The sequence below is a fragment of the Pezoporus wallicus genome, unplaced genomic scaffold, assembly GCF_028554395.1.
Source record: "Pezoporus wallicus isolate ANWC-B61680 ecotype Strahan unplaced genomic scaffold, APGP_CSIRO_Pwel_v1 contig_16, whole genome shotgun sequence".
Classification (NCBI taxonomy): domain Eukaryota; kingdom Metazoa; phylum Chordata; class Aves; order Psittaciformes; family Psittacidae; genus Pezoporus; species Pezoporus wallicus.
This window is the reverse complement of record NW_026641478.1, coordinates 5,331,928-5,357,304: the sequence shown is the minus strand read 5'-3', so window position 1 is coordinate 5,357,304 and position 25,377 is coordinate 5,331,928. Positions and strand designations below refer to the sequence as shown.

Sequence of the window (25,377 nt, the reverse complement as noted above, 5' to 3'; positions counted from 1 at the left end):
TAGATACTGCCAGAATTCAGCAGATAAAATAATCATGTCTTATCCACACACAGCTGCTGGTGTTGAGTGTGTTGCTTATGTACATAAACAATCTTATTTCTTTACTGTTTCTATGCCCAAAGCATCCAAGTACTGTCAGAATACCCAGTCTTTACTTCAGGGCTTCTTGGCCTTCAGGGCTTCTGGATTTCCCTGAAATAACTACTTTTAGTTATTCCAGGACATTAAAGACAAAAGCAAAAAGACTCATTTGCTGGTGTGGGTAGAAGAATAGTAAAAACTTATGTCAGAAAAGATCCTGCAAGAGAAAATGGACAAACAGATGAGAATAGGTATCCTTGGTGGTGAAAACAGACTGGTTGAGTAGAGATTAGATCTGGAAGCTGAGGAAACAAATGTGGTTATTCAGACCTAATAATCAGGTAAGAGACTGATGACAGACTGCAAAAAGATGCAAGTGCGAAGATGGTTTTAAGAAGTTGTGGGACTGACTGTGTGAAAGGTGTGACAAAGACAGAGGGAAGACAATGACACTAAGGTACATGCAAAGGTCAATGGGACAGGGGGATCCAGAAGAAAAGTGAGAAAAATATGAGCCAGAGGCGTCATGGGATCTTCAAATGCTTATGACAATCAGGATGGGTTGACAAAAGAAGCTCTGGTTGGAGAAAAATGGAAATGTATTGGGAACAAAACAAAACAAACAAGCAAAAAACCAACAACCAAGCAAAAACCTAACCAAACAACCAACGAAAAACAGAAAGAAAAATGAATAGGTGGGTGAGGGATGAGTGGGTTAATACTGGAACTAAATGGACATGGAGACTGTGGGAGGAAGTATTAGTACATTTAGATAGAGCAGAAAGTAACAAAATGAGAAAAGATCACATGAATAGAAAGATAGCTGAGAGGGATGGAGTAGAAAATTCTGTCCTTTGCATATATTCCTGCCCACAGACTGAAATGGAGTTTAAGGTCCCAGAATCTCAGCAAACTTGGGCAGAAACCATTCACCACCAGCAGTAGTCCTCTGGCTGGTTTGGCTGGTTTTACCAATCCTCTAGCAGCAGTGACTCACTGAAAAGGTGCTCTGCCCTCAAGTTTGTTATTGGTCTTCTGCAGCCAGTGCTGGCAAAATAGGACACCGCAGTCACTCCACTTCTCAGCGTCTTAATATAAAATCCACCTTCCAATTTAAAACACTATAAACTGTGACCAGAACAGGAAGTAAAGCAAACTCTGTTCTGCCAGCTCGGCTAGCAGAGGGTAACCTACAACAAGGAGTGGGACAGGCTGCTGGAGGAGGTGCCCGGCTTCTGTCAAAGGCCGTTTATACCCTGAGTGAATGAAATGTTTCCAGCAGTCTGGGCAGACATATCTCAGGTTGATTGCCTGTGCACTTCAAAATATAGCTCTTTCGCACTAGCCTGATTTCTGCATAAAGCTAGACAAAGAATTAGATAATAAGGTTTCCAACGCAAAAATAAAATTAATGTTCACTTCTAGAAATTTTTACTCTTTTCCTTTCCCTCTCCCTTCGTTTTTTTCCTTTCTTTTTAACTCTGTTCATTCCTCACTGTAGAATTCAGTAAGCAAATTCACTTCATAACTATTTTTTTCCTAAGTGTTTTATAGCGTGTATAATTCTTTTGCCATTTACACTTAGAATCTATCTTTTCTTCAAAATGATTAGTAAAGTATGCTAAATAATATTAAAATAAACTCTCCTAACAACTACAATGAAGTGTTTCTCCTTCAACTCCATTAAATCACAATTTGCTGCTGTTTCTTTAAACTGACCCTCCCCAAAACAACTGCAGTGTTATTGATTCAGGTTCTGATTTTCTGATCTCATCGAGTATCACATTTTGCTTTCATGCAACCACAGTGCTGCAGAATGAAAAAATACCCTGTTAAGTGCTTCCCTTCATGCCTGCAGTTAAAGTCTGTCTGCTCCTTTTGATTGATATCTCTATAGATATCAAAGAGCAAATCCTCCAAAAATAATATTAATTGTACACAGCTACTTTCTAATGGGTGAGTTTTCTGAAAAATATTCCTGAGACACATGAAAATATATGCCCTTTGTACCCTTTGGAAAAAAAAAATTCTGGGAAGTGGTGAAACAGATTCATAATGTTTTTCTGTTAAAAATGAAATTGTGTGACGAAAGTTTAATAAGGAATTTAACACAGGTTTGTCCTATTTTTAGGTTTTGAGGAGATTTTGAAATTCTGGGTGGCTGCTAAAGGAGGAGGCACATTTTTACATGTGGCTATTGCAAACAAAAATACGGTAACCAGTTGTGGACAGTGAGTCCCTTGGAACTCAGTGGGCAAACCCTTCTCCACAGAGCTTGTTACCATATTCCTCACTTTATAGCTACAGAGCAATCTTACACAAAGCCTCATTTTTCCAGAAATAAGGTGACCATATCATATTTTCTTACTAAAAACTTTACCTGATCTTACTAACATGAAAGTACAAATAGAAAATGCATCTTTATATTTACATTCAACTGCATAATGAACTTACTGTTAATTTGGCTGGTTATTTTTTTTTGTTGATGCCATTAGAGACCCACATTTTTTACTATGGAACCGGACAGACAGGATTAGTCCAGAGTTGCATGAACTGGTCGTAATGAAATCCAAACTGGTGCAAAACTCCCTTGAACTCATTGTGAACTTGAAGTGCAGCCTATGCAGGAGACTTTTTAAAAGGACAACCTCCTCTCCCAAATTTTTTTGGTAGCGAGACCAGAAGAAGTAAACAGGCAAAGCTATTGTTGAGCAGAAGCAAGTGGAAAGCTTTTATCTGTCTGGACTTTCATATTACACACATCCCCATGAACTCTCTAAAGACCTAGATCATATTAACTGTGGGAACACACAGTGCTTCCTGGCTGCAGGCCAATCAGGAGTTTCAGAAACAGCTACAAGTTAGTTGAAACAGGTGCATGTAATAAAGAAGCCTGAAATAAAGAACCAGAACAACTGGGCTGTGTCAAGTTAAAGTTACTATTATACAGGGCTGTGCAAAATTTTCACAGCGAACCACAGAAACCTCCAAATCTGTGCTTTGCACATTTCTTTGCCTTTTTTTTTTTTTTACTTAAGAAAAGTGGTTCATAGAAAAGGTACAAACCAATGTATTTTCCACTTACAGATGGACCTAATATTGTGCAAAACCTTTCTAGTTTTTCAAAACCTGTGCTGTTTTAATGCTGTTGTGTAAAGTTGACCTGTCTAGAAACAAATACAGACAAAAATAGATTTGTTTTAAAAGTCAAGGAAATACTGAGGCATCCGACCTCTTAGCCAGGAACAGAAGCAAAAATCATGTGCAGTCTTCAGTACAGCTCTATCCTGTGCGCTTGTGGAGAGCTCTATTTTATATGTGGGCAAAGCAGAAAAGGAGGTAAGTGGCCATTGCAAAGGCTGGCACATCTTCAGCAATCAGAACAGACCAGACATTACTTCTGGACAGCATTCAGTAGGCCCTTCTGTGGCAGAAGTTTTATGGAAGTTTGTCCTCCCCATCCCAAGGATCTGAAAAAGTAGGCAACAGGTTCCTCTGTCTGAGCATTGCAGCATGTATTTTCCTCAGTATAACCTCCTAGATGCTGACTTTGGCATGACAATGCTTGAAAGACCATGACACCCCTTTCCCCTGGTTTGACACATCGATAATACTAGCAGTGTATGAATCCATGCATGTACAGATCAAGCTACAAGCAATAGCCAAGACACAAAGAAAGTCATATTTTTACCAGCTCTTCCATGTGATTATTAGGGGTAATGAGTACAACAGTTTCCATCATCAATATGTACAGCTGGGAAACAGTCAAAAAAGTGCCCTTTAGACAAAGCACTACTTCGGAGCATAAAGTCATTTGCATAAGGAAGGATGCTGTGGTAGGCTTAAGCTGTTCACTAGCATACAAATTATCAGCCGTCAGAAGCAGTACATTAATTGTGTCTGATACCCCCACTTTTTTTTTTTTAAAGATTCAATATGCAAATCCTTTGAGGTTTAAAAAAAAAAAATGTTTCTTTGAAACTGGTAGTGCGTACTTCCTAGAAATACGTACAAGTTCCCTGGAATAGCAGTAAAAACAGGGTCTGGCAAAATCAATCTTCAGTACTATTGGACTTTTCCTCTGTAGCGAAGATGAACGTAAAAAAAGTCTATGGATAACTGTGTCACATTTTCTTCTATCAGATTTAATGTAGTGTATTTTCTGCCAAAGTATTCAACATATGGAATTCATGTTATAAAATTAATGATCTTAGTGACGTAAAACTAAGAGTTACGGAAAAAAAAGGCAGAATTCTTATGGAACCTGCTAGTTACAAATGTACATCCACTTGTGCAAATCTGACTTGTAAACGTTGTAGCTTATTGTTCACACAATACAGTTCCTCACTAAGAAGATGTCACTGGGAGAATTCTGTATCCATATAATTTGTAGCAGCATTAAAAAAATCCCAGTGAAGACACCAGTATATAAAAAAAAAAATCTCCTGTGTAGAAGATTTGATAATTTTCATGCTATCACCTTTGGGGCTTTCATGTGTCCAGCACATGCAAATTTTTTATTACTTTTCTTTATGTCTCTTTTTAACCTGAGACAGAAAAACAGGAGCAATAACATCAATAATCAGCTAAAGATGTCTGTGTATTTTTTAAACTTTTTGAAATGTCTCCTGAGTGGGTAGCCCTCCACAGTGGAGGAACAGCATAAGACAGAATGTTTTTTATTGATATTTCTGTATAAGGAGAATATTTTGACACCATGGACAGGTTTTTTTTTGTTTTTTTTGGGGGGGTTTTGTTTTTTTTTTTTTTGTGAACTAATGATCTCAGAAGCTGTGCTGTTGGGAAATTTTAACTTGTAGGGTTGCTTAAACCAAAAGGATCAAAGGATTGTGACCAAATGCAAAACAGTCTGCTTGCACTTCACTTTGGAGTTTTAGCAATAGGAGAAATGCTTGAGCTCACTGAAAGTCAAGAGGAACCCAGAAAGCCAAGGTGCCAGACACATTTTTGGTAGAAATAAGAGAGACCTTAAAAAAGGCCCTCCAAAAAGCCATCAGAAAATGAAGATTTTAAGAGCACCTTCATAGAAGGTGATATAAACTATAACAGGAGGTTTCTGGAACAGTATAATACTGGCTTTAGCAGCAAAAGCCATAAGAAGGTGAAAGAAATGGACAGCTGTAACTTTGAAATACTTAAATGAAATAAAAGTTGATAGCCAGAAACTGTCAGAAAACAAAAAAAAATAAAAACTACAGTCATTATACATAAAGGAAAGCAAAATGTTTATGAGGGAAGGGAAGCATCATTAATTATAACTACATCAATTAGCTTCTTAGGAACATCAACTATATGATTGTAATAAAGAATTTCTGATAAAATAACATCCCTTCTCTAGCCAAGCTTCCTGTGTGCTCCTCAAATGGCAACTATTGTGCACCCACTAGGTGCCAGTCTGTAATGTGGGAAAAATTCTTCCCAGACTATAAAGACATGCTTTGGCTAAAATCCAGCACAGAGTGGGAAACTTAGCCATAAGAAACAAGAAAAACAAACCCCAGAAAAAGGAAGGTGGAGGTAAAGAAAATAGATATAAAAGGGAGTCTGGATGAAGCAATTTAAACTCTTTCCAGCCTAATTACAGAGCACCCCTGCAGCTTATGTACAACCTGATCATACTATAGTGATGGAAGTTCTCTTAAGTCTTTCCACACTTCCCTTCTCTACACATAAAGTTCTCAGTAATAAGGCTCTGTACCTTCTCAGAGAGCTATGGCCCCAGGTGCATCTGTTATTGAAAAAGCTCCTGGGAAGTAAAAGTTAGGGTGTATTTGGCAAGACTCTGACCCACAGTTGACATTTTCCCATACTAAATGAGGAAAACCCCATATCTGTATACTAAGATGATGAACCAAAGCACCAGCAGAAAGTTAAGGGCTGAAGTTGTAGATGAACACATGCAAGTGGTAGTAGTTTTCTGATTGCCAACATTCCAACATGCTGCAAGCCAGATTATTCATAATGAGAAATTCAGTGTCCTTGGTCTTTCCCTCTCTCATGTCGTGTACGCCTTCCTGGCAGCCATAACCATAGTTTCAATTAGGTGAGGATGTCCTCTATGAAGCTATGTGCCCTCTGGGGTCCTCCTTTCTCCAACTAAATGGCTGCAGTACTATGCAGCTCCATGAAGGCCAGGATGAAGAGCACAGTGATTAAATATACCAAGCAAAGCATGCTTCCACAGCATGGAAAATGACAGGATAAGCAATGCTTCTTTCCCATTTTCCACTTGATTATCATTTTATTCTTGTATGAAAGGAAAAGTATGATTTAACTTGAACATGAGAGCAACACTCATGTGGTAAAAGGAAATCTGATGCTAGACAAAATGTTGAAAACAGCCTCAGATCACAGTAATAGCCAGTTCTCATAGGTCTGGAGGAGACAAAAATATTCGTGTTCTTGGTGTAAATATTCATAATGAAGAATAACGAGTACCCCAAAGGTGGGTACAGAGAGTCAATGTGTTGTGGTTGAACTCCAGTGTTTCTTATCAGTTTTATTTCTGCATCATATAACCTTACTCCTGTGCCTCAAAATGCAACCAAACATGCACATGTGGGTGTGTACACACCACCAGCAGCAGGAACTAGCTTCACACACCAACAAAGCTTTGGAATTCTCTTCTAGTGCCTTGGACTACACCAGTGAATAATTAAGTTGTTAATCACAATGAGAGATTTATTTATAAACTTGATAAAATTAAATCTTTGATTTATTTTAAAACTTGATTTATATATGCTTATGTATTAAAAAATAAAAGCTAATCTGATGCACCTTAAAAACCTTATGAACTTCAAGAGAGACAGCACAGAACTAATTTTGACCTCCAGCTGTATGAGACAGCATTGTATGTGTAATTCTTGACATTTGTCACCTAAAAAGTCTATAGCAATGTGACACTAAATTTATGCTACTATGCCTAGATAATCCCTGTTATTCAAAGTAGCAGATAAAATTTTCTTTAATCCTTGCTTGCAAAAACTTAAATAGAATGAAGTAATATTTTAATCTAATTTAGACATTCAGGAGTAAAAAGCAGTAATTTAAAATTAAGACAATGTTTTAATAACCTAGAAAAGCCAAAATATACCATCAGGATAATAAACAGCAAAGCCAGGTTCTATTAAAAGACTGGAAAAATGAACTTCAGAATGGGAATGCAGATATGATAAAGAGAAGTGATATGATAAAGGTATACAAGTAAACTTTAGAGTTAAATTATATCGACCACTTCTTTTCATTCTTTCTAATAACGCAAGGGCAAGTAGTTATTACATGATAAACAAAAATTAAGAAAAGGAAATTAATTTTCAAATGATACTTAATTAGGCTGTGAACTTTATTGACTCATTGTGGAAAGCAAGAGCTCAGCATTGTTAACAAAAGGACTGGGCAAAAAAATCATATGATATTATCCGGTTTAAATGAGAAATAAACTGTCCTGTTGAAAATATAAGGCATCCCTGCTACATTGAGGGTTTCAGAATGACTTGTCAAGTTAACCCATAACTATCTGCAGTGGTGTCTCTTGCACATTCATTTGTGGATGATAATGCAGTTTAAGACAGGATACTGCACTAGACTGACTACCTTAATTAATTCTGACAATTCTTAAGGAATCAAATGCTTATATTCAATACAAATGTGATGAAACATCAGATTGCAAAGGGTGCAAATTGTCTTAGTAGGCCAGAGGTGTTAACCCTGGAGTGTTTGCATTTAAAGTAAATGTAATATACTCTTAAAGGACAGCATTTCTACATTTGCTGAACTAATTACATCTGCAGATTTTTCTTTAGAGCATTCTTTAAGATCTGAATCTTTAAACCTTTTTATAACCACAGTCTTTTCTATTTTTAATTAACACATGGCAAGTGAGCTTGTTTCCATCCTGTGTTATGTTTTTTTTTTTTAAAAAAGGAAGTTATGATAATTCTCTTCTGAGACATTTGATATTCAAGTTTCTAGACTTCAGAGAAACACCTAGGATAAGCTGTGTACCACCTAAGTTACAGCTGAGGTGAGTCACATGTTAGGAGAAATATTTGTTATACTGAGAAATGAAAAGGAATTTCATAGTTAGAGAAGGTTAACTGATGAAACTTCCTTAAAAAAATAAGATAACATGAGGCACATTGATCACAACTTCTACAAATGATGCTCCTTAAGGACACAATAAGCTTGCTGTGATTCCATTTTTTTGAAGAAATGATCCAAAAAATCCCCACATTATATACAATCTTATCTTTCTATTTTTAAATAAAACATTAATGAACTGGCATTTTGATTGGTAGTATACTTTACTCTGAAAAATCTTGAAATATCTTTATTGATTATTATGATACACATTCATCCTACCCAACTTTAATCACATAATTAAAATACCTAAGTTAGGATCACTTGTCCTGGGTAACATACATAGTTAATAGAGAGAAATTATTTCTTCAAGTGTAATTCAATTTGTATGAAACTTGAATTACTATCTTGAGGACTTGATTTCTACTTAGGCAGGAAGAAACTGCACACTTCAGCTTCGTGCCTACATTCATATAGATTGGATAAATGTGGCACCAAGTGTCTGAAGAGGGGCAATGAACCTTGTTTCTCACAGCTACTTATGTAGTTCAGCATTTATATCCAATTTATAATCAAATTCATACCTTTGTCCAAGTGTCTGTAGTCCTTCACTGAACAACAATAATCTTCCACGTATGAGCTACTAAGCCAAATTTGGCTTAAGTGTCACAGAGTAATGGGCACTGGTAGAATGAAGGATGCCTGTTGTGTGCTTTTACATGAACCATTACCATAAATGCTGCATTCCTCCTGTAAAACTATCTGTGTGTCTCAGGATTTTTGACCACTACCTGAAAGACAGTTAAATATGAACATCAGCCTTCTTTCTTTTGCTTCCTGAGGAAATTCCTGAGAAGAACAAAGGTGATGTTCTATAAAACCTAGTTCCACCAAAACCACAAAAGTGCAGCTCTGGGTTCACTTGGGTTCATTCCAGACCTAGAAATGGTGGAGATGTAGTTCAGTGATCTCAAAGTACCTTGTACACAAATTGGCATAGTGATAAAATCAGTCTCTCTCCACTCATCTGGTGCAACACATGAGCTTGCAAGACCAGGTGCACTTTGTCTGCAGGATTATCTCATAGTTTGGGAATTTCACTGCAATCTCAGAAAGATGAAGAGGAGATTCATGGGTTCCCAGAAAATAGTGCAACTCATGTCCATGCTTTGCACTCCAGGAAGTGCTCCAAGGGGTATAGCTTCTATGACATATCATAGAAGGGCTTGTCATAATATACACCTTTGTGTGTGTACCTCTGTGAGTAGGGTTCATTTTTTTGGTTTGGTTTGGTTATTTTCATAAAGAACAGGCCTATCTGATTGGAAAGTAAAGAAAGACAGTTCCACATGGTGACTGAGTAGAGCATTTCTTGCACACAGTGTCAGAATTAACTTTAGATCTTTTTTCCACTTAGCTAATTACCCTGTCACAGCTGAAAAATGACCACCCTAAGACCATGACACTGATGAACATTTAAGAGTTTCATCTTGTCTAGAGATGGCAATGACCCAGTGTGTCATGAAAAATGGAAATACGTATAGAAATCCATGCATGTTGAGATGGATGGAGTATAGGTCTCTAAAGCTCTCCAGCACTTTCTGGGAGCTTCCTTCCAGAAACACAGGGGATTTTGCAAGCGAGTGGTTAAATTCTCTAAAAGAGAATAAAACCAATGCAGCAAAACTGATAACCATAATGTGTTTTATGATTTTATAGATGTTTTTTATTTAAAAAAGAAACAAGCAGTGTTTGACATGTTTATAGGAAGAAATACAGCTTAAAATGTAGTTTGTCACACAAAGTATTCCTTGGTAAGTTAGACAAACAGTTTGTGAAGAATATTGAACACGAATATGTCAAAAACAATGAATATTACTGTAAAAGCTATGATATTGTACAAGGTATAACCTACAGTTACACTACAGAAGACCTACAGTTCTGTACCTGTACAGATCTGTGCAAAGCTGCCAGGTTTTGCTTCACTGAATTTCTGTAGCAAAACCAGAAAATCTTGCCTGTAGGGCCAGGACTCTTAAACATGGAGACATAAGTATACAAATGCCTGAAAGGTGCAAACACTGTACAGTGGAAAGAATTATTTAGGAATACAGACATATCTTTGAATACTGAAGAATAAAATAAGGACAGGGAAAATGGGCTTAGTGTAAAGTACTTTACAGCAACATTCTTTCCACTCTAGAAGAGACACCGAAAGAGTGGCAGCAGTATTACTTGTAAAATTTTGGTGATGCACAATGACTGCACTGTGAGTTTGACTATAATAAATGAAGGCTGCTCACAAGACTCCTGCCAAGTGTTGGTAAGGATTACAGACTAAAAAGGAATATTAGGTGACTTTGGTGAATTTTTGTATTAGTGATCAGATAGTCACATAGAAGGTCTCAGCATGGGAAACTCTTTACAGTGTGCATGGTAGCTTGACTTTTAGTACTTATGGAGAGAAAAACATTTCTGGCATAGATTTTGCAAGTGAATCTATGAGGTGAGTAGTTATCACAATTGGAAGTACAAATCTTGTTTTCTGACCATGCTGGCAGCTTCAAAGACTGGAGCTAAAGGTCACTAAGCCTATTTTGTTAGAAAAAGCAATGTGAACTGTAACTCTAGAATAAGAAGAATAAAGTTCTAAGTTTCTGTTACACGACAGCTAAGTGACAATAACAACTTTTTGCCCTAAGAAATGATCTAATGCTAAGAGATGTTCAGTGCTTCTTTTTCCTAAATATACTAAGAAATAAAATGCTCTTATGTACAAAATGAAAAAGTAAAATTCTTTTTAATGAACTATGCAAGTGAAAGTCTCCTGATCCAGACAGTCCTTTTGAGTCTATGAGCTCAGTGTCAGGCTTCCATGAAGAAACAGAGACATTTGAAGACTTGATGTCATATTATTTGGGTTGAAGAACTTTCTCAGCCAAAAAAACACACCACAATCATTACTCTTTTATTCCTATCTTTTGTATGGTTCTGGGGACTCTGGAAATGTTGAGAAGGCATCGGATATATACATTACTGAGCTCTGCTGCATGTATCTATACCTGTAGCCTCACCGTACAGTAGCACCACAGAACACAAGCAGTCTTTGCAATCTCAAAGCCTCTCTCAGCCCTGTGAAACAATTTACAGTAAACAGAAAGATCTCTAAGCACAGGTTCCATTCTATTTAATGTTACCTGTGACATGTAATTCAGTGGCATTCATCTTGTCCCTACAAGAAAACCACCAGAGAGAGGAAGAATTGATTTGATTTTCCCTCCCTCAAGAAAGGCTGGTTCTGTTCTTCCTATAAAATACATTAAGCAAATTGGCTTTTGCACCAGATCAAGTCAGTAATCCATGGAAAGAACAGTGCTCAAAGACATCAATGAAATCATTGTGCTGCAGCCTGTGGATATTGTGCTGCCTCTCTTTCTGGTACCAATCTCCTGGGCTGAATTGGAACCTGTATGAGCTCTCTCTGTTATCCCCAGCTGGCATCTGACCTATGGACTGTGATGCCTGGTTTGTAGGCAGATGGACTTCTAAAAGAAAAAAAAATAATCCTCATTTTCTATATTCAAAAGTTGAGTGACCTGGGAATAAACAATGGGACCTTCCAGTTCTGCCAGCAGATGTAACAGCATGAGATATGGAGGGGGTAATAAAAATGACTGTCACATTCTTCTATGAACCAAAGCACTTCCAAGTACTACCTCAATATTCTCAAAAGGCTCTAGTAGAAACTGGGTTTTTACTTCACTGACACAAGATCCAATTCTTTTTCCTACACCTATGCTTGAGGAAATCATTTAAGGCCGTATCTAAAAAAAAGATAGAGTTCCCAAAAGGTTAAAGTGAAACCAAATTGCCCAAGTTATGGAAACACTCTCATTAACAAAAGTGCTTTAATTTTTCATACTCCTTCCTTCAGCATGCAGAGATATGCTCTATCATAAACCCAGAACAGCACCATTCCTGGCATGGCAAAATAGCTCACCACCCATCTTGTCAGGACACTGGGCTAGAATCCAGAAAAAAAGACATCTCATCCTTCCTACAAGCCCTTAGAGAATTTATCCAAGAAGCATTTTCAGAGCAAATCTAACACACTCACAAGCTCCTACTGACCCCAAGCTGCAAGCGAAGCTTTATGCATGAATATAGCTCACTGATTTTACTAAGGTGTTTCATATACTTGTATGAAGTGAAGTGTGAAGGTGCATCAGAGATCAGATTTAGAGCTGTCAAACACTTTTATAAATTTACTAGTTACCAGCCTCTGGCTTACTGCTCAAACACAGCTGAGTTACACAGACACAGGAAATTCAATGCATCCTGGACACACTGGATTCACACTTCTCCACAAATTAACAGTGCCTGAGTACCAGGCCTGTGTAGTGTCAGATCCTGCTGTCCAGCACAAAACAGTCTCCCTGGACATATATAATTCAGTTCACACATGTGCAGCAGGTCTCAAATATTCTAGATATATTGGAACTATTGCACACACTCAGTTTATTTATATACATAAAATAAATGCAAAACAATTGTTACCTGAGGTGTCCTGGGTTTGGCTGGGATGGAATTAACTTTCTTCTTAGTAGCTGATGCAGTGCAGTGTTTTGGATTTAGTCTGAGAATAATGTTGATACCACATCAATATCTTAGATGTTAAGTAGTACTTATTCTAAATCAAAGACTTTTCTCATGCTCTGCCAGTGAATAGGAGCACAGCAAGCCAGGAGGGAACATAGCCAGGACAGCTGACCTGAAGTAGCCAAAGGGGTATTCCATAACACAGAATGTCTTCCTCAGTATATAAACTAGGGGAAATTAGATGGAAAAGGCCAATAGCAGCTCAGGGATAGGCTGGGTATCTATCAGTGGGTGGTGAACAAGTGTCCTACGCATCACTTTTTTTTGTTTGTTTTTGTTTTATTCTTCCATTATTATTATTAATTATTATTATTATCATTATTATTATTGTCATTATCTTCATAATTATTATATTTTGCTTTATTTCAATTATTAAACTGTTCTTATCTCAATGCACCTTTTTTTTTTTTTTTTTTAACCCGCTTTTTCCCCAGTTGTTTTTATCCCACCAGGGGCAGAGTGTTAGCAAGTAGCTATGTGGTACTTAGTTGCTGCCTGGGGTAAAACCACAACACTGTGGGTAATGGGTAATCCAAGTTGACAGCAACCCTACCCAGGTAGAGAAGGGGCTAGAGCTGAAAACACAAGTTGTGCAAGACAAGCCAGAGGTTTGTAGCCCTGATGACTCTGGTGGTAAATACGTGAGTCAGTTAAACATCAACAAATTCACCCAAAGGAAAATGTATCAGTTTAAATTAAAGTGCATTAAATCTCAATATATGCATGTTAGAAGGTATATTTCCTTGAAAGGAGCATTAAGTATTATTTTGTTATTTTAAACATTCTGGTCATAGCCAAAGCCAAGGCCCTGGTCTGGGAGGAAGGTAACATGCAGCATGTGACAGTCTGAGGGGCTTACAGGCTAAACAGGCAGGGCTAGGGACAGAAGAAAGAAAGAATTGTTATCCACATTTTACAAACAAAGCACAGCAATACAAAGAGATTAAATGATTGGTTCGAGGTCACACATGATGTCCAGGGCAGAGCTCTGTAAGTGAATCCAGATCTCAAGGTGTAACTTCCTGTCTGTCACCTGGACGGGTCTAATTCATAAAGAACAGAAAAAAATCGTAATCAAGAATCAGCTACTTCCCAATAAGACTCATGCAGGCTTTCAGGCTAACTTTTCCAACTGGCTTCTCAGTCTAGCATCTAAAATTTCATTACATCTTTGAAAACATAACCGTAACTGTTTTGACTCATGCTATAATGTGCATACTGCCAAAAGCAATCCCTAATGCTGTAATATTTTGCTCCGTTAGAGCTGCCATACTGCCAGCAAGCAGTAAGCTTACTGAATAAAACTGCAACCATTGAACAGTCTCTTCTCTGTGTCTGTGTGTCTTTTGGCCTAAATCAAGTAAACACACAGTATTAAGGGCCTGATCCTACTCCCACTTAAGTCAATGACAAAATTCCGATTGACTCCAATGGAAGACGAAGCCAGCCCTAACAGAACTGCTGATTTTTTTTTCCCCCTACTAGCAGACAAATTAACTGACAGATTAATTCATATGCAATTTGCGGCACCAAGATGTTGTTTGAGAAGCTGTATATCCATACATAACTTTAAAACAATGAAAATGGAATCAATTTCATTACTGACATTGTACAAAGATGTTCACTGAAGTAAATCCTATATTAAGATGTGAAAGCAGGTCTTCCCTAGGTGGTGCTAAAAGGAGCGAGATGGATTTACACTATGGAAAGTTGATGGTAAACTGTTTTCTAATACCTTATGACTCTTCATTAGGAACTGTAGTGATAGGCCGAGGGGTAACGGGTTAAAACTTAAACAGGGGAAGTTTAGATTGGATATAAGGAAGAAGTTCTTAACTGTTAGGGTGGTGAGACACTGGAATGGGCTGCCCAGGGAAGTTGTGAATGCTCCATCCCTGGTGGTGTTTAAGGCCAGGCTGGACAGAGCTTTGGGTGACATGGTTTAGTGTAGGGTGTCCCTGCCCATGGCAGGGGGGTTGGAACTAGATGATCTTAAGGTCCTTTCCAACCCTAACTATTCTATGATTCTATGATTCTATGATTCTTAAGATTTCAGCTGCATCTGGAATAGCAGCATCTTCATGTCAAAGTCCTAAACAGATACACATTTAATGAACCTTCAGTCTCCCCAGGCTCAATTCTTAGTCCCTGTCTTCCAGGGCAGACCTCAGCTAAACCAGCCAGTTTGGACTCTCACCACCAGGCTCCTGGTTAGAAATCAACTCAGCCACCTGCCAAAGGCCTGATCTCTCCTGGGGAGGCTCTGAAAGGCCATAGTCCTAAGTCAGCATTAGCAGCTTTGTCATTTCAGCTAGGTTTAATATTTCCCTTTACAACAGACACCTAGCCACGTGCACTGAACTTGATATATCTGTTTGTAAGCATGCAAGTGAGTGCATATATCTGTACATCTGCCAGAGAAAGAATGAACCATTACTTCATTCCTATCTAACACACTGAACACATATTTTCCCTCAATCATTTTTAATCCAGAGAGAAGCAAAACTAATTCGTTTGAACTTTGAGGGCCTGTAATGTTTCAGCAAGACCAAAAACTCCATTTGGTATTCATGTCTCCAAAAATTCTTATAAACTTGCTCACATCTGTACTCCAGATCGATTTCAGAAAATGAAATTCACGTAGAAGATAGTCATATTCAGGTATACAATACCTGTGACAGAAAAATGATCTACTTTTATCCAAGTCTGATTTAACTATATTTTTCATAAAACCCCTATTTTCTCCACATGAAGGAGATTCCAACCAGTCTCACCCTGTTATTAGCAGATCAGCCTTTTTCCCCTTTCCTTATTTTTCTTAATAAGAGCAGTCTCATTAATTTCAGATATGACTCAGCGTACTGTATTGTAAGCAGTGTGCTGCACTGGCTCACTGGAGCCCTTGACATGCTCAAATAGAGCACACTGTTCCTGCATGCTAACACACTGCAAACTCGGGACACAATGCTGTTTTCCCAGCCCAAAGCCCTTCCCCAAAGCCTGCTGGCTCCAGCACGAAATGCCTTGAAGACTCTCTGTGCAAAATGTATGAGCAGTCCTGGAACAACACCATCCCCATTCTCTAATAATCAATAAGAAAAATTACCATTCTCTAATAATCAATAATGACCATTCTCTGAAATATGACTACATTACCCAGCTGCAGCAGGCACGGGCTTTCTCTGACAGATTTTCCCTATGGCCTCAAGTATCTCAGGGTTTTGAAGCTGGGATGCTATGAAACCAAATGGAATTGGAGACCCTTTCCACCCCAAAACCCCAGACCCTGAGCTCCTATTCCTTTCCATTAGACAAAGAGTGGTTGTTTCTTCATTTCCCTGTCCTGTCCTCATTTAAGCATACCTTCTGGGTGATAGTGATGTAGAAACCTGTGGTGTTGGCAGATAGCAGATGAAATGCTCAGGTTAGGCAACGCAGCACTGCTTACAGCATATACACTACTGGAACATCAAATGCCCAAGAAAGTTTTGTGAGAAGTACTGCGGAGCCAGAGCAGCTAGAATGTGGTTCCCAAGAATCACTCTAATACAGTTAAACACTTTTGTTCTTCCTAACATATGCAGGGACCTTTTTATATTTGGACTGAGATTTACTGCTGGAGTCCTCAGAAGCAAATAGTTAATAATAACCCTTTGAACTCCACAGTTCAACAAAAAAACCCCAACCAAACAAAACCAACCATACCAAACCAAAATCAAACCTGGGGAAAATTTGAGAGTGTGTGGAAGCAGGTTACTATAAAAGTATTATTTACATCTTGAAGCTGTAGGGATTTTTATATTTCCAAAGACATCAGATGTCTTTAAAAAGCTAAACCAGTATGGCTTTCAGACATCATTAATAAACCACACACTGAGGCAGGAATGGATCACAGGTGACGTAGCTACCATGAGCAAGACAGCAAACAGGACTTTGTAATGATATATGTGCCCCATCCTGGAAACCATGATGTTTCATGTTCACATGCTGCCATTTGTTTAAGCCTTGAAATATTACAGTATATGAAGGAAGAAAAAAGCATTACTCACTTTTATTTTTGTTTTCTAACAAATAGCGTGAGTCAGCCCTGATGAATATTGCGTTAAACATACAAAACTTAGTGAATTTAATTTAATCAAGTAACGTCCCCTACAGGATAAACCCCAATTCTTTTTAAAGCATGAGAAAGAGGAATAAGACTTTTCCAGCCTTTTTTCTGCTGTCCTCAAATGGGTTAAAGAAACCTAATGCAAAGGAGTGAAGCAATGCCTGAAACGGGATAATAAATGTGACACTCTCTGACTATCAGTAGCAAATATTTGAGTTTATCAAATAACGGAGGAAGTAGTTTAGTTACAAATAAACCAATCTCTCATAAAACAAGTCTTCACACAAGGTAATTTCATTGAACTGGAGACAGCTAAAGGCCACTGGTGGGCAGGACTCCCACTCTGTGTGCACTCCTTAACAGCCCTGTGTGATTAATGGGGCAGCTGGCAGGGAGGCTGAGCCTGGGCAGGCCGCCGAGGGACAAGGGAGATGGCCTTCATATCAGCAGAGCAGCAATAAATAAAGCATCGCAGAACTGGTGCGAGGAACCCATCCTCCTGGAACACAGCGAGATTTGTGCTCTCTCCGAGCTGTCTCCCTCCCCCTTGCCCCCTTTTTCCTCAGCAGCAGAGACCAGCGTGTCCCAGAGACTATAGTAGATGTCACCGCTTGGCACTGGCTGTGCAAAGAGAGGACAAATATGTGGGTGTGATGTGGGTCTGGGACGATAGCCTTAAAGCCACAGTGCTTGCTCTTGAGGGAGCATCTGGGCTGAGCCAAGCTTAGCAAAACACAGTTCAAAGGCTGGCTTCTTCACAGGAGATACTTGGATACTTCTTCTAGCCACATCTAAGCAATGCAGAGGGCAAATATAGCAACTTTGGTAAAGGAAGAGGAACAGACTTTCCTGCCAAAATTTATGTAAAAACACAAACAATTAAGACACAGGGGAACTGAAGAAAAAGTTTCAAAATGGCCACAATGAGGCTGGGAGCTAAGGTGTGGTTTCAACACTGGGTTAACATCAATGGAATCATGGGGTGCTGTTGGCAGGGCTGAGCTACGCTCCCCTCTTTACGAGCTTCTGCTCCCTCCCCAGCAGCTTCTCAAGGGACATGACCCCACATCCACACAACCATCAGTGCAAATACAAGGCTTTTTGGGGAAGGAGAGCAGGGTTATTCTTCTGATGGCAGTGTACCTGTAGTGTCATTTCTAGGTTGGACTTTAATTTTCTCAATGATAAGAGAATGTGACCTTGCCATTAGAGTGCAGGAAAACCATTCATACATCAAATAAATTAATTTTCTGCCTCTGGCTAAACAGCAAGAGTTCATGATGGGTATCAATAACAAAATTTATTTTTCCTCTTTTTGTTTCTCAAGCCTAACATGGTTCTTATTTACTAGAGCATTCACAATGTACTAATTATGCACACATCTTCTTTTAAACTCCACATGACTCTATGTAAACTTGTGAAAAACATTTGCAAATCTAATAGAGGCAGACTATTTTAGAATGCAATGAAAACATAAACCCCATTATAATATAGAAAATCAGACATGCTGGTGTTTGAAGTATGCTGTTGTTTATGTGCATATATCATGTTAGTGAATCTCTTTCTGTATTTATAAATATAGTTTTCTATGTAGACATGTAAGTGAAAATATGTAAGAGGAGATTCCAAACAGCTCATGTAGCTGCTGCAGTTTTTAAAGTCAAACTTGTCCTCATCACTACCATCTTTGGCATGACTATTAATTATAACACTGTGTGGAAAAGTCCATTAGCACATAGATGTTCAGTCCTGAACATGGGCTTATCCCTGCTGCCTAAAAGTCAAATAAAAAGCAAACACTTCTGGAGGTAAATGTAAGTGCATCACCCGACAGAGCATGAGATCACCTGGTCAGCTATGGTTTTCTCTACTTTTACTGTCCCTAGGGCAACACAGACTTTAGTGGCTTTAAAATAGTTTTGAATCATTCCAATGATTGACTTTAGTGAGCTCATTAGTGTAAACTGTGACTTCTAGTGGTAAAAGCAGTGCACTTTCAGGGGGCTGCAGATAAAAGGTACTTTGCCAACACTGTCTTAGCTGCTAGGACTATGGTGGTGTCTGAAAGCTCACTGTCCTTGTTGTAGGTGGCTTTTACTGGGGCAGCTGAATTACTGGGCATCTCCAACTGCCTGTCCCACCACCATGCCCCAAACCATTGTTCTTGGCAGACACTGCTCAGTGAGCAACACCGTAACTCTCCAGGAGCACTGGTTAATGTTAATATAGAAGGCTATGAACCGAAGCAGTGGAGGCTTACCTGTCCCATTAAATGATCATTGCTGTAGGGATGAAAAATTATGGTGGGAATAGACATATGATACAGGGATTGCCTTAGCTGTGGCAATTATATCCTGCAGTCTTAAAGCCTTAACATTCAAGAGAGCAACAAGAAACTGTGATCTATCTTCTGTATAGAAAACGCAATAGCTTGGATCCTGAAAGTCCATGAAGAGCAGTAGACTTGATTGCTACATAGGTTGTAACTGTGTAAGGTGGTAAAAAGAGAGAGTAGAAAATTTGGGTATAAAAATCAGATATGACAAACACATAGGAAAAGCAAAACAAATCCCTGCCACTCCATAAGCTGGTTAGGCCCAGATTTATATACACAGATCACCTCCTTTGCCTCCTTTTTTTTAAAAAAAGGGGTTTCTATGTAAAGGGAAGGGCGACCTACTCTCTAGACTTACTGGAATTTCCCCTTCTCCCAGTCCTTACACCATTAGTTGGCTTTGCTCCCAGTTAGAACTTACACTGTGTCACTTACAGTTTTTCTAATCCTTTAGTAAACAGCTAAAATACTCCTTAAAATTTCAGTCACAGCTTGATCTGACACACGTGAGTCTTGGCTGCAGGCTTGCACAAACAAGCACCCTGCATGCAGAGCAGGTGGGAATGAGAGGTGTTATAGAACATAACATGAACTGTCTCATCTCTGGGATGAGAGGAATTGCCTATGACAGAAACAACCCCAATTTGCATCCCAGGAATTGAACTGGTATTACAGTTCAATGCATAAAGTCAGGGAAAACCGAAATAAACCCCTCCATCCTGTACCCACTGACTAGCTGAAAATTGCATGTTGTACAGAGACGGTATTGAAAGAAAACATGCTTTATTGTTTTCCTGCTTTTAATATTGCTGGTGAAGCACCGCTGCAGTGCAAGGGTTAATGGATCTCAGAAAGCCCTGATGCACTTTAGTTAGGGGCGGAGACACCCCACAGAATAGATGCCTGTGCTGCTTTGCCTGGGAAGCTTTTAGATTAGCGTGCTTCCAGCTGCATTTCCTTGAAACTGATTTAGTTTCAGCCCATATCAGAGTCCTTTTCATGAAGCTATTCCTATTCAAAATAAAGTGCTTTAAGAAAAGTGCTGTGATGGGTTTTAAAGTAATCCAAAAATTATGGGTTGGCTTAGAAATTCTGTTACAGCTAAAAGTGCCAGGATCCAGGACAGGAGAAGAACAAAAATTATGCCTCCCTGTTCATACTAAGCCTTTTTTGACCTAAGGCATTTACCACAGAAAACAGGGGGCTTTACTACCTCGCACAGGGTTTACAGTAAGGGAGATACTTCTTTACTTCCCAGTAAGACTTGTTTCATTACAAGAATATCACTCAAAATGATGCTGAATTAACTCTCCCTGGGCATGCTGTCTCTCATGACAGCCACGATAATTTCTTCATGTTTAAATACACTTCTGGAAACATGGTCCCATTTATTACCCCAGAAATGGCAGTTGTTTAAGTAATTATTATTATTTTTCCTAGTACCAAACTAAAAGTACAGAGGTAGCTGTTAAAAATCCAAAGGGTTCCTGAAAAGTGCTTATCCTGTGAATGATAGCCAGGCCTATGTTCTTAGAGAATTATTTCTTTAAATGACAAGATTGCCAAGGGGCCAGTGAGAACATTGAAGAAAAATGCCATTGTTCTGGGCACAAAGAGGAGCAGAGGAGACATCTAGGCTGCAGAGCCCATGACTGTTTCCAAGTCCCTACCCTGGGAGCAGGGCTTGGCAAGTGTCTTTGCTCCCCAGTGGACCCCAGCCCAATCACATGCTCCAGGTGAAAACTAGGACTGCTTAAGAAACATCAGGCATGGACATTGTGAGGACATGAAGAGTACCACGACATGCTTTTGCGGGTAAGCACGGGCATAGCAAGAGATTTATTATCCAAAAGAGGGCTGTGATCTAAGTAAACAAGTTGGACAATAGGATGGAGAGAAGCGATGGAATACATACTGAGCGGCGTGATAGTTTGCATAAGTCATCTTGGTTTAAGGATATTTAGTTGTTCGCCTGTTCATTTTTCTCTAAGAGGAAACAGCACTTTCTTAAACAGCTGGGGTGGGGTGTTCTTAGATGGTGTTTTACTAAGCTGAAAGACAAAAGAAACAAGGGAAATGGCACAAGAGAATAAGCCTGAAACAGAAGTGGAATGAATCCAAAGCAAAGACAGCATTCAGGAAAAGACTCTTTCCCATCCCAAGCACCAATGCAAAGTATGCCAAGATGCTCAGGATGTGGTTAAAAAGATGTAACAGCAGTTCAGGAGCTGTGAGAAGATAGGATGGAGTAGACTGTTTTAATATCAGACCTTGGTCCTGTCCCAACACCTTTCATAAAAGTAGCAATAGTCTTAAAAATGCAAACATGGATTTTTATTCCATAGCTTTTGTTGAAACCACCCTGTTGGAAAAGGTCATCATCAGATTGTGAGGGAAACTGGCACATCAATTCAAATTTGCATAGCTAAAATGCCAAAACCACTACTGTTTTAAGGAATTTTCACCTACTCTTGTTCAAGTCACATACAGCAGGAACATATAGGCCAAGAGACATTTTACAAGATCTGCATGCACTTAATACTTTTCCAATCCCTATCTTAGAAAGCAATTCCATTCCTAAAAACTACAAGAACGAGACATATGCTTCCCACAAAATCAGGTATACTAAAACAGAGCAACACACGATCCTAATTCCTGGCAAAGGAAGAGAAGAACAGGGGGCACTGACATGGGTTTTCAAAGACAATTGAGGTGTTTCTCAGTTTGTTTGGAAATCTTTGTTTGGTCCTGATTGTTCACTTCCTTGTCCAGTTGTTTCAGTATGAACAACTGCACAACTGGGTAGAAGACTGCTAATCAGGACAGTAACGTTTTACATGCACTTAGCATACATGCAGATAGTCGAGAACTAGGTCTGCTTATGGTTGTTCCCTTGGCTCGACATTGGGCCTTGTCTACACAAGGTTGCCTTGTTGGGTGGCCTCCCATACCATACTAACTACAAGCTTTAAAAGAAACTTTCATTTCAACCAATACAGCTTTTCCTTATTCTATGTCATATTGTCTCCAGCTGGGAATGAACTTGTGCACATGGCATCAACAGTTTTAGGATTTAGGTACCCTCAGCAACTGGTGTTAAACTTCATTCTGAGTCTACAGCTTTCAATCTCATTCTACATTAAAATCAGTTTGGAACTACATGGAACTTCAGCCAATTTTTCCTTTTCATTTCACTATGAGCACATAGAAAAGATATGAGAATGCTTCACCTGGCAGCCAGCTTGCAGCTCCATCACAAGGATCCACTCTGACTTCACTAGTACTTCAAAGGAAAATGCCACACAGCCCTGTTGCACAAATGCTGTGGAGGAGTAAGAGGCAGCAGTGAAGAGGTTAAATATACACTAACATGGGGCAGCTTTCTATTTTGTACCTAAATTTGAAAGCAAGAAGGCTTAGAAGAAGAAGGAAAAAGAAGAATGGATTTGGAAGGTGAAAGGAAAAAATCACTTCTTTTGGGTCCAGAACAAGCATTTAGAAATAATTTCTTTTAAACCCCAAATGGCTAAAATTCTATTAGCTATCTTGGAATATCCCCACAAGTATGCACTTTCCCCAAGATAGACATTTCCTGGGGCGGGGGGAGTGCAGGAGGGAGAACGGGGATATTCGATGTATTGCGGTACGTCTGGAATCCTCTTATCTGTAGCAAGACTGGGAACACCTGGACAACACTTGTCTTCCTCCCCCACCCACCTGTGCAAATTGCTAACCACACTGCAGCTCAAAGCACTATGCCATATGCCAGTCAAATCACAGAGATCCATTGTGACTTCTCCAAACATCAAAGAAAAGCCATTGCACATCTTCTCCACACAAATACAGAGGGGGGGCAGTTGTGAAGGGGTTAAAAGATCAAGTTCTGCTATAAAGATAACAGGAACTGGAGAACATGCAGCAGATGTTCCATGTGGAGGCACTTAAGTTTACAGTCCCACCTGTGTCCACTTAATACCTTTAAAAGCAATCTCCTGCTCATTTGTTAGGGAGAAAAAAAAAATAAAATAAAATCGATGTTCCAATATCAACATCTTCTCACAACATCCGCATCCCACATGAGGAAAGGGAGGAGGGGATGGGATGAGCAGACAAGACAAGGGGGCTGAAGCTGAGATTTAAGGACATGAATAGATGGAGATTTATGAAGGTACATATCCCCATGTGGAAAGTCAGCCATTCTTTTATGTGCAAGGCAACTCTGTGCTGGGGAGCAGCAGCCAACCTTGACGTTAGTTTACAATGTCTTAAGAACACCACAGTCACTAGTCATGTCACAGACTTTTACATCCTTCTTTTTGTTTCCTTCCTTTCTGCTCTCATTCCTGTTTCTCTTCCAAACAAACCAACTGTCTTCCGTTACATACATTGAATGACTTTCAAACAAAGTAGGGGAAAGGACTCAAAATAATTATCTTACAATTTTATGGAAATATGCAACCAGAGTGATAAAGGCTGAGGCTGAGTATGATCTGTTGCACCAGAGGGTCCACCTGGGAGAGACTTGGGAAAGTTTCAGTCAGAAAAGAGTTGGGAAAGACTGAATCTTCTTACATAGCGAAGTGAGGCCACCATAAGGCACAAATCTACAAGGAAACAGGTGCTTGTGGAAATATTTTTCTTCCATGTATGTGTCCTTGGTTCAGACAGATCTAGGGCTAGAGGAAGAAAAACATCCAGCTACTGGATTTGTTTCCGTTCATACTGCATTATGGAGATGTAAAAATAGCCTGTAGGCCAGGGACACAAGATATAAAATCTTGCTTCCATTTTTCAGACTTGCTGGTTGCAGAGAAAAGCTTCCCAGTGTGACTCTGCATAGCTGGTAGGAGATACATACCCATGTCCACCTGCAGCCTGAAATGCTCCCAGGCTGATGAATCTCCCTGAACACATTTCTGCACCACTGGTGCAGAAAAAACACCACAGGTGTAGAAAAACCACCACTGGTGCAGAAAACAACACCACTGGTTGTTTTCAGCAAGCAGTGGGGAAGAGGCAGAAGTGCATCACTCAAGGAACTGGAATTAGGAGTTGGTGGAAAGAGGGAAATATGGAGGTTGACAGCTGTGATCTTAAAAGGGAGCAAATTGTTCAGCTGAATGATGCCAATCTCTCTGTGAACTTCCACTGACATCACTGGGATACTCTTGTGCTGGAAAGTATGCAACTCGTATATTTATACTGTGACCCACGAACCATAATTTAACATGGAATTCAACCCTCTGTGCTAAATGACTTTGACACCCTCAGGCTACAGCAATTCAGAGAACAAAACAACTACTGTCTCCTCAGGCAGGCATGGTTCTTAAAAATATAACGTTACACAGAAAACAAAGGTAGAATAGTTTCATAACTATGTACTACACACCTTAGCGCCTTGTCTTATCCCAGATGTCTCCCCACTGCTGGCTATCTGCCATTTACACCAGTCTCCCATTTAAGGTCTTGGCACAACCCAAGTCACTCCTCCTCATGACCTATCAGAAGGAGGAGTTAAAACCAAGCGGTAGCTGCAGGCTAACCATGCCTGTTTGCGAAGGAGACTGACTCTCTAACCAGCAGAGTGCTACAGTAGTATTCCACAAATATTTATTCTGTTTCTAGTTTTGCTATGTGCTTGATGGTGGATTGTGGGTGTGCCACTTTGTGGTTTTATACCTCAGTTTACCTATCTTTTCATCTTTTTTCCACCCCCTTGTGCAACCATCACTTAAAGAAAATGTTTCATGAAAATTTGGATTTCAGTGTTATAGGAAGATGTCAGTATAGGAGTTATTGCTCAAAAGCTGAGGTTGCAGTAACAGCTGCTAGCAAAGAAGAAAGCTTCTGGCTTTGTCTGCACAACTAGGTGCAAATACACAAGGCTGCATAGCTATAGGCTACCTTCTTTTCAAGAGCAGCATTACTCTATTCAACAACAGTTTGGAACTGTAGCTGCAATACTTTATGAATATAGTTTCTTCACAGTTTATGTCATAGAGGAACTGTTTACTACTCTCTCCTCCCAAGTCAGGTACATTTTCTGTAAATACTTGCAGGTCTGAAAAGAAACAGGTCACACTGAAGGGCCTGC

General features: G+C 39.3%; 1 long non-coding RNA gene across 1 annotated transcript; it reads right to left on the bottom strand.

The window, feature by feature from the left end:
* Positions 1-21,212: 21,212 nt before the first annotated feature.
* On the bottom strand, positions 21,213-24,728 carry LOC130607158 (uncharacterized). The gene is made up of 3 exons (XR_008974170.1): positions 24,673-24,728; positions 22,514-22,605; positions 21,213-21,334 (listed from the first exon to the last, which is right to left on the bottom strand). It is a non-coding gene; the product is annotated as an uncharacterized LOC130607158 (long non-coding RNA).
* Between the last annotated feature and the right edge of the window lie 649 nt (positions 24,729-25,377).